Consider the following 9,685-nt stretch of genomic DNA (forward strand, 5'->3'; position numbering starts at 1 on the left):
TTGATAAGAGAGGGGATTAAGGGTTATGGGGAGAGGGCCGGAAAGTGGAACTGAGCCACGACAGATCAGCCATGATCTTATTGAATGGTGGGGCAGGCTCGAAGGGCTAGATGGCCTACTCCTGCTCCTATTTCTTATGTTCTTATTTCTTATGTTCTTAAAAGTCCGATTCGGGCGCTCCATCAGTGAAGGTTAGTGAGGAGATAAGTTTGTAACATCCGACAGCTCTCTGCTGCTCATAGGTGTCCTTTTGTTGCACACATTTTCTTTCTCGGGTTGGTGGCGGCTCTGCGCGTGTGTTGGGGGGTTTGGGGGAGGTGGTGGGGGGCTGTTGCACAGCAGGGTCTCCAATGTCCGACTTGCAGCACAGAACCTGGTCTCAGCACTGACCTCGGGTCTTGCGCTGCTGCTGGGTCCCAGTGCACTCAGCTCACTTCCAGATGAAGGATGTGCACAAAGTCCTAGCAAATTGTATTGCTGCAGCCTCTCAACTTTACCAGGAGCTGTGATTGTGGGGAGAATGTGGCTGGGGGAATTGGGGGGGGCTGTGATTGTGGGGAGCATGTGGCTGGGGGAATTGGGGGGGGCTGTGATTGTGGGGAGTGTGTGGCTGGGGGAATTGGGGGGGCTGTGATTGTGGGGAGAATGTGGCTGGGGGAATTGGGGGGGCTGTGATTGTGGGGAGGATGTGGCTGGGGGAATTGGGGGGGGCTGTGATTGTGGGGAGCATGTGGCTGGGGGAATTGGGGGGGCTGTGATTGTGGGGAGAATGTGGCTGGGGGAATTGGGGGGGGCTGTGATTGTGGGGAGAATGTGGCTGGGGGAATTGGGGGGGGCTGTGATTGTGGGGAGAATGTGGCTGGGGGAATTGGGGGGGCTGTGATTGTGGGGAGAATGTGGCTGGGGGAATTGGGGGGGCTGTGATTGTGGGGAGAATGTGGCTGGGGGAATTGGGGGGGCTGTGATTGTGGGGAGAATGTGACTGGGGGAATTGGGGGGGCTGTGATTGTGGGGAGAATGTGGCTGGGGGAATTGGGGGGGGCTGTGATTGTGGGGAGAATGTGGCTGGGGGAATTGGGGGGGGGCTGTGATTGTGGGGAGAATGTGGCTGGGGGAATTGGGGGGGGCTGTGATTGTGGGGAGAATGTGTCTGGGGGATTTGGGGGGTATGGACAGTGACTGTTGATATGCTAGGGGCAAGCAGCATTCCTTAACCTCTACATGTGCTGCTCTCCGTCTCCCCCGCCTTCAGAGTGACGAGGTGGCTTTTGCGACGCAACCAATCAACATTGATATTCTTTTGGCTGCTGCTGGAGCTGAGGAGGAGGAGCTGGGGGAAGATTTGCGGGCAGAGGGGGACCCGGGCCTTACTACTTTCAGGATTAGAGGGAGATGACCACCAGAGGCAGGAGGCGGCTGCCATTCACCCAGAATGGGGGGGCGCAGGAGAAAGAGGGAGCAGAGACCCCGGCAGTTCCGTGCACGAGTGTCATTTGACCAGATGTTAGACACCACGTGCTGCCAACATCTCCATCTCTAAAAGGAGACCATGCAAAACCTGTCCAATCTTGCAGGACCTGGCACCTAGAGGTAAGGGGGAAGGAAGGGGTGGGGGGTTGTGGGGAGCGGTGGCACCCAGTCTCGGTGGCTGTCAAATCGACGACCGCTCTAAACTTCAATGCTACTGGCTCTTTCAAGATTCCTAGTGGAAATTTCTATGGCATCTCCCAGTCAGTCTGGGTCAAGCAGGTCGCTGGAGCCCTGTGTGCCTGAACTGGGCAGTACATGAAATTTAACCTGGATCCGGCCCATCAGGAAGCCCGGGCTGCAGGGTTCACAGCCATTGCAGAGATTCCTAACCTACAGGAGGCCATTGGCTGCACACACGTCACCCTCAAGGCCCCCCTACAGCAAGTGGTGAGGCCCGGGCCTCCTGTGGCCATAATTCGTCCTCCAGCTTCTCCCCCTCAGCTCCAGAATCCGCAGAGATTCATCAACAGGAATCTACAAATCGTGTGCGGCCACAATATGAACATCAAGCGCGTCTGCACAAGGGAGTGTGCCTGAAGCCTTATTGTCAGGAGCTCAGACATCCCAGGGGACATTTGAGGAGGTGCCCAGGATGCAGGGGTGGCTCCTGGGCGATATGGGTTACCCGCTTCAGACATGGCTGATGACGCCTGTGTGGATGTTGTGTCTGAGGCGGAGACCCGCTACAATGAGGCCCATGTAGCCACCCGCGCGATTGTGGAGAGGTGCATTGGGCTCCTCTAAATGCCATTCTGGTGCCTAGACCAATCTGGCAGGGCCCTCCCATAAAGCCCCCCGCCCCCCCTGATCTCCCCACTGTGGGTTCTGGCTCTACAGAGAGGTGACCTATTGGAAGAGGAGGGAGAGGAAGAGGAAAAGGATGTGGAGGCTGACCAGCAGGGGGAGGAGGACGAGGAGGAGAAGGAGGGAGGCGAGGAAGAGCACACCGAGGAACACCAACCAGGCGCTGGAGGGCTGGCAGCCCCAATGAGGCATGTGAGGGTGGCAAGGGAGGCCCTGGTCACCAGACGGTTCAGTCACCAATAGTTTGTGTCTGTGCGTTCCATCCCCCACCCACCCCCAAAAATTCCTTCTATCTACTGCAGCATTGTCACACCAGAGTGGGGGGGCCTGTTTTTTGGCAGGCAGGAGGGTGATGACAATTCGCTAAGCACCATTCTGATGATGCCCTGGTGCAAACCAGTCTGATTCCTACCTGAGCTCCGCATGCAGGCTGGCACCTGTGCCCATGTCTAGGTTGTGGGTGAGGGATCTGAAACCCCCACACAGGGCCCTGGGCCGGGGTCAGGAGGGAATCGCTCCTGGGCTCTGGGGAACCAATGGCTTCCTTTACTCAGTGACACAGCACCGAGGGGCCTCCCCCAACTGACATCAACATGAACATTTTCCCACTGAGGCTAGGGGGGTAAAAAACCAGAGGGCATGGGTTAAGGGTGAAAGGAGAAAAGGTTAAAGGGAATATCAGGGGGGGATTCTTCACACAGAGAGCGGTGGGAGTGTGGAATGAGCTGCCGGATAAAGTGGTAAATGCGGAGTCACTTTTAACATTTAAGAAAAGCTTGGACGGGTTCATGGATGAGAGGGGTGTGGAGGGATGTGGTTCGAGTGCAAGTCAGTGGGACTAGGCAAAAAAAAGGTTCAGCACAGACAAGAAGGCCTGTTTCTGAGCTGTAATTTCCTATGAACCAGATGGGTTTTTCCTGACAATCGATAATGGCTTCTTGGTCATCAGTAGATTCTTAATTCCACTTTGTTGGATTCAAATTCCACCATCTGCCGTGGCAGGATTCGAACCCAGATCCCCAGAACGTTAACAGAGTTACTGGGTTAATGGTCCAGCTACAATACCACCAGACCAGTGCCTCCCCCTAATGTGGAGCACTGGGAACAGTGACACAGTTTGAAATAGTTTGATCAGTAATGCTATGGAGAGAGAGAGTCGCTGTCAGGGGTGGGGGAAACTGAATTCCCCACTCCTACTCGCGCGTTCTTTTTCCTATGGAGCCATGAAAGAAACGGTGGCGTGACTCTTGCGGAGCATCAGGTGGTGGCCCTTAGAGGGTGAGCATAGTAAGGTGCATTGGGGAGGATAGGAAGGAGGTGCTTGGGGGGGGGGGTCAGGAGCTGGAAGCATGCAGAGGGCTGGGGCTGGGCGGATCTTGGGGGAGATTTGGGGGAAGATGCAAGTTGGGGTTCAGTTCTTAACATCTGCTGCACTGCTTTCCAGTTCAGGGGGGGGGGGGAGGGGGGGGGCAGTGTCCTGGCACTGACTGAGATGGCGACTTCCTCCCAGGCTGTCTTTCCATTAGAGCCCATGGGTTTGCATCTTCCTGGGGGGAGGAGGGTGTCCTGTCTCGCCTCTGCTGCATCCCCAAGTTGCCCTCAGAAAATCGGGGGGTGGTGGGGGGGGGGGGGGGGGTTGCTGTTCGTGCACACATTTTGTGGGGGGGGAGGGGGCCACGATTGGTCTGGGTGGCGGGTGGGTGGGGGATTGGGGGGATAAGGGGGTCAGTAATGTTGGAGGGTGGGACAATGTCTGAGGGGGCCAGGGGGGAGGCATAACCTGGCCCTGGTATGACGTGGAGCAGCATTCTACTTTTTCCTTCTGCACATGCGCAGTTGGAGGCAATGTTCGGAACTGCAGGATTTTGGGCACTTTAAGCTCTGCCCAGGTTTGTGCGGCGCGATTCGGAATCATTGATATTTTTTCAGGCAAAGTGTGTATGGGGGTGCCGGAGGACAGGTCTAAAAGTCAGTGCTGAAATACTCCCAGTTTCAAGTCCACCCAGCACTCAGAATCAAAATGGTAAAATAGGGACTCCAACGTCCCCAATGCTTAGCTGGTGAATGTTACAGGTTATCCAAGATTGGACGTCAGACAGCACAGAGGCAATGGTGAGGGGGTCAGAGCAATTGAACTGGGTGTCATGTGGGATTTGATCTCATATCACTGGATGATGCAATCAAGGGGAAGTATGTAAATCAGGAAGGGAAGATGACCAAAAATAGATACTTTGGAAATCATGGGAAGAAAGAAAATACACTCATGAAGACCATTCCCTCCATGACTCTGGGTGTAATCCAAAAATTATCTTAATCTCTAGTCTATTCCCCAACTCTCTGCAGTCTGCCTGCAGAATCACATTCTCCCTTTGCACATACATCATCGGACCACGCTTAATGGCTGTTCGTCCTTCCCCTCAGAATGCTTTACAGTTGCTCAGTGAGATCCTTGACCCTCCCGGTGTGGAAGTTGGAACCAGCCATCAGCAGGCGAAGGGTCTGTTCTGGAGCATGAGTGGGTCCTTGAGAGACCACAGAATGTTCCGAGTGCAGTTAAAGAAAATAAGGACGTTTACTGAACATTCTCTGCTAAAAATGTCAAGAATTCTGTACAGCTGCATGGAAAAGTGATAATGATTCAAATGGAGGGTTGAAATGAAAATACACACCAAACTGTTATGTGCTTTAACTGGTGTGTTCTCTCCCATTGGCTAAAAAGTGCTATAAATGATGCTATTTTGCAGAACTTTGTTAGAACATCATTGTGAGATTCACTGTGTTTGTTCTCTTTGCGTTCAAGTAATAAAACTTGGAAGATTGAATACTGACCAGCATTTTTTTTATTCATTCATGGGATGTGGGAGTTGCTGGCTGATCAGCTTTTTTTGTCTATCCCTAGTTGCTCTTGAGAAGGTGGCGGTGAGCTACCTTCTTGAATCGCTGCAGTCCACGTGCTGTGGGTTGACCCACAATGCTGTCAGGGAGAGAATTCTAGGATTTGGACCCAGCGAAGGATATATCACCGTTCCTTCACTGCGAAGGCACGGTGATAGATTTCCAAGTCAGGATGTTAAGTTGCTTGGAGGAGAACTTGCAGGTGGCGGTGTTCTCATTTCTCTGCTGCCCTTGTTCTTCTAGGTGGAGATGGTCATGGGTTTGGAAGGTGCTGCCTAAGGATCTTTGGCAGATTGTCTGGTTTATTCTCAAATTTACCAGGGAAGTAATTAACATCCTGGCTTTACAACTATGGTCACAGAAATACTTATTTCTTCCTCTCACAGTTGAACTCACAATTGTGACTGCCTTCTCAATCTTCCTCCTGTCCCACTGGATTGCTGAGGTGCTGTGTTCCTAGCTCCGGCTGCATCCCCCAGAGGAACTAGCACTCTCACCAGTCTTCAGAGCTGAATACCAGTTGGAGAGCACCATGCACTCTGGTACCCTTGACCTACATTTCTAGGTTCCTTGTCTGTCTGGCTGGCAGTCACCCAGATATTCACTCTATTTAGAACAAAGAACAACACAGCACAGGAAACAGGCCCTTTGGCCCAACAAGCCCACGCCGCCCATTTTAACATTCAGTGAACGCCTCATTCCAATCCTTCCTCTACCTATGACTTTTGCCTACGCCTCTTGGACTTCACAATAAAGGTGTGCAAATTTAGAGAATTCTATGTGTGCCAGACTGAGGGAGGTCTAATTTAGAGGTCTAATGCTTGCACATCCTTAAGCTACATGCTGATAACCTTCAGCAACATGGCATCCACGTTGCTCTCGGCTGCTCCAGCTCTGGAGCCTGAGCTCCTCCAGCTGACCACATGTCCTACACATGTGGTTGGCCAGGACATGGGAAGCATATTGGATTCCCTCATGACATATGATGTGCACCCCACTGGACTAATCGCCCCTCGTGTCTTATTAGTGGAGGAGATGAGTGGGGGCCCCCTTCCCCCTCCCGCTGATCACATGCAGAGTTGCTGTGGGTCCCCCTCTGGGGAATCAGTGACTTTCCTCTGGGTACCCCAGTTTCTTCCCACAGTCCAAAGATATGCAGGTTAGATTGATTGGCCATGTTCCATTGTCCCCTAGTGTCAGGGAGATTAGTGGGATAAATATGTGGGATTATAGGGATAGGGCCTAGTTGTTGGTGCAGACTCGATGGGCCGAATGCCTCCGTCTGCACTGTAGGGATTCCATGATTCTATGGCATCAGTGCAAGGAAAAGTCCTGATTGATTAATAGTTGATGTGTGTTTTAATAAAATCTTTTGTTAATATTTATTACAGTTTAATTAGTTCAATAGAGACATGGCAGGGCACATAACTCTGCACACAGTTGGTAGGGAAGGGAGGGGTGCCCCTCTGCGACTGCTTGCAATCAGTCTGCATGGTGGGCGGGAATGATTATCTGGGCAGCAGGGAGTAGGAGTGATATTTCTGGGTGAGGTGGGGCTCTCATGATCAGCCGTGGGCCCTCAGGATAGCTGGGGGACATGCTTTTTTGAGGCCAGCTGCAATGACAAGGAAACTGACAGGTCTCTCAGATTTCTTAGCTCTCTGCTGGTTGCCATTGTGAATGTGCAGTCACAGATCTGCACATGCGCAATGGCGCCCTCTGCTGCTGCAACAGTCTTCCTGGTGAGTTAAGCCCTGCCCCCTTCCTCAAGTGGCTAGAGACAGTCTGGACCATTTTGTCCTTCTCCAAGCACATACGATGTTGAATTTGCTGTGGTACATCCCTGTGTGGACAACAGGTAAATGGGACCTGATGTGAGTACAGATTCTCTGCCGGTTGGCAAACCTCGCAATACTTTGGAAAAGATCCAAGATACTATTAGGAATGGGTGGCAAGGCAACACAGTCACTAGCATTTCTGCCTCACAGTGCCAGGGACCTGGGTTCGATTCCCAGCTTGGGTCATTGTCTGCGTGGAGCCTGCATATTCTCCTCGTGCCTGCGTGAGTTTCCTCCAGGTGTCCCGGTTTCTTCCCAGTGTCCAAAGATGTGTGGGTTCGGTGGATTGGCCATGCTAAATTGCCCCTTGCTGTCGGGGGATTAGCAGGATAAATACATGGAGTTCCGGGGTTTGCTGTCAGTGCAGACTCAATGGGCCAAATGGCCTCCTTCCGCACTGCAGGGATTCAATGATTCTAAGAGCAGGAGAGACTCTCCCAGTTTTCCAAACCAACATCACCAGAAAGCACATGTTCTGCTCATTGTCAGAATGGCGTTTGTGGGATCTTGCTGTGCACACATTATCCGACATTACGACATTGATGATGCTTCAAATTCACTTCACCTAGCGTAAAGCGCTTTGGGACATCCTGGGGTCACCAAAGGCGCTATGTAAACACAAACTATTTCATTCTTCCGTTCCTTCTTTTCTCAATTTTGCGTGTCAGCTAATGTATTTACAGTAAATAAACCTCTTCACATTCCTGCTGCTGCAATCTAACGGATAACAAGCAGGCACCGTCCTTCTACTGAGAAACATTTACTGCCAAAACTATGCTGAGGTTGCCCTCTAGTGACAGCTAAATTTTTAATCTTCACTTCCAAGGCAATGGCTGTTCATTGCCTAGTATTTTCCGGCTGCCTGAAGTTAGCCTGTTTGCTTCAAAGCTGCAGCTCAATTGCCCTTGTTCCTTTGGCTATCTGGAGAATGAAGAATAACGCAGCATCCCACATGTGCCCAATAGTTAACAAGGGCAAATAAATTACAGAAGTATACCACATCACAGAAATATACAACAGAGATATACCACAGTGCAGTTGTACCTCAGCAGTTACACCACATCGCAGAAATGTACAACACAGATATGGACTACATCACAGAAATATACAAGATACACAGAACAGACATATACCATGACACAGGTATACCGTGACACAGAGAAATACTACAATATAGAAATATACAACACAGATATATGACAGCACAGAGATACACAAAGACACAGAGATAAGCACAATACAGTCCAAAGATGTGCAGGTTAGGTTGATTGGCCATGCTAAAAATTGCCCCTTAGAGATGAGTAGGTTAGAGGGATTAGCGGGTAAAATATGTAGGGATATGGGGTTAGGGCCTGGGTGGGATTGTGGTCAGTGCAGACTCGATGGGCCAAATGGCCTCTTTCTGCACTGTAGGGTTTCTATGATTCTATGATTATATGAATACAGTGGTATATCATGCCATAGAGAAAATCCATGACACAGAGATACACCACTATACAGAGATATACCACAATACAGATATATACCATGGTATATAACATAACACAGAAATACAAAATACAGCAATACACAAAACACATACACCTACAGAACAAAATTGTATTCCTTTTAATACATCTTGCAGTCTGTTCATCTTTTATTGTACAGAAATGATCATTAATGCATAAGTAAATCAAACTAAATGTCTTCTGTCCTGGGCAAAGGCTAATTAGTTAAAGCAGCTTACAGTTGGATAATTGTAAAATGGTCCAACAGAAGGTAATAGTTTTTCAATGCTGGTTGAAGTTCACACTCAGGTCTCTTTCCCTCTGTTCATTGTCTGGAATTGGAGGGAGGAGTTGACAGGACATCATCAGTTCGGGCTTTATCTGGTAGCCAATATCTCAGAGAAGACAGAGGGCCACCCTTCTTTCTCTTATTTCATTACCTGTAGTAAGGAATGAGCTATCCAATTAATCCCACCACCCTTGTGCTTCAAGCCTTTGGCCAATTTTGAAAGTTGCCGTTGAATTTGCTTCTACAGACAGCACATTCCAGATCATAACAATTTACTTAATAAATAAAATCCTCTTCACCCCTTTGTTTCTTTTGCTCATCATCCAAAATCTGTGACCTCTAGCTACCAACCATCCTGCCAATATCAAACTCTTCGTAATTTTGAACTCCACTATTAAACCTTCCTTAGCCCTCTTTCCTCTAAGGGGAATAATACTAACTTCTCCACTCTCTTCACATGTCTAAAGTCCGTCATCCTTGCCACCATTCTATTAAGTCCCCTCTACACCTTGGTGAAGGCCTTGACATCCTACCTAAAGTGTGGAGCCTGGGACTGGGCACATTACTCCATCTAGTGTCTGGCCCACATATCAGAGAGGTTTAATGTCATTTCCTTGCTTGTGTACCCCCTACACCTCTATTTATAAAGCCCGAACTGCATTTTTAACAGCCCTGATCAACTTGTTCTCCTTCCTTCAAATCACAACCTGCCTTTGCACCCTAAGCTTTGACATGAACTGATCCTCTGTGATATTCAGCTAGCTGATCTTACTGCGGGAAATGTTGTAGTTGTGTTATCCAAACAAGTATTTATTCCAGGGACAATCAGCTGCAGTTTCCTG

The sequence above is a fragment of the Carcharhinus amblyrhynchos genome, chromosome 7, assembly GCF_965287045.1.
Source record: "Carcharhinus amblyrhynchos chromosome 7, sCarAmb.v2.hapA, whole genome shotgun sequence".
NCBI lineage: Eukaryota > Metazoa > Chordata > Chondrichthyes > Carcharhiniformes > Carcharhinidae > Carcharhinus > Carcharhinus amblyrhynchos.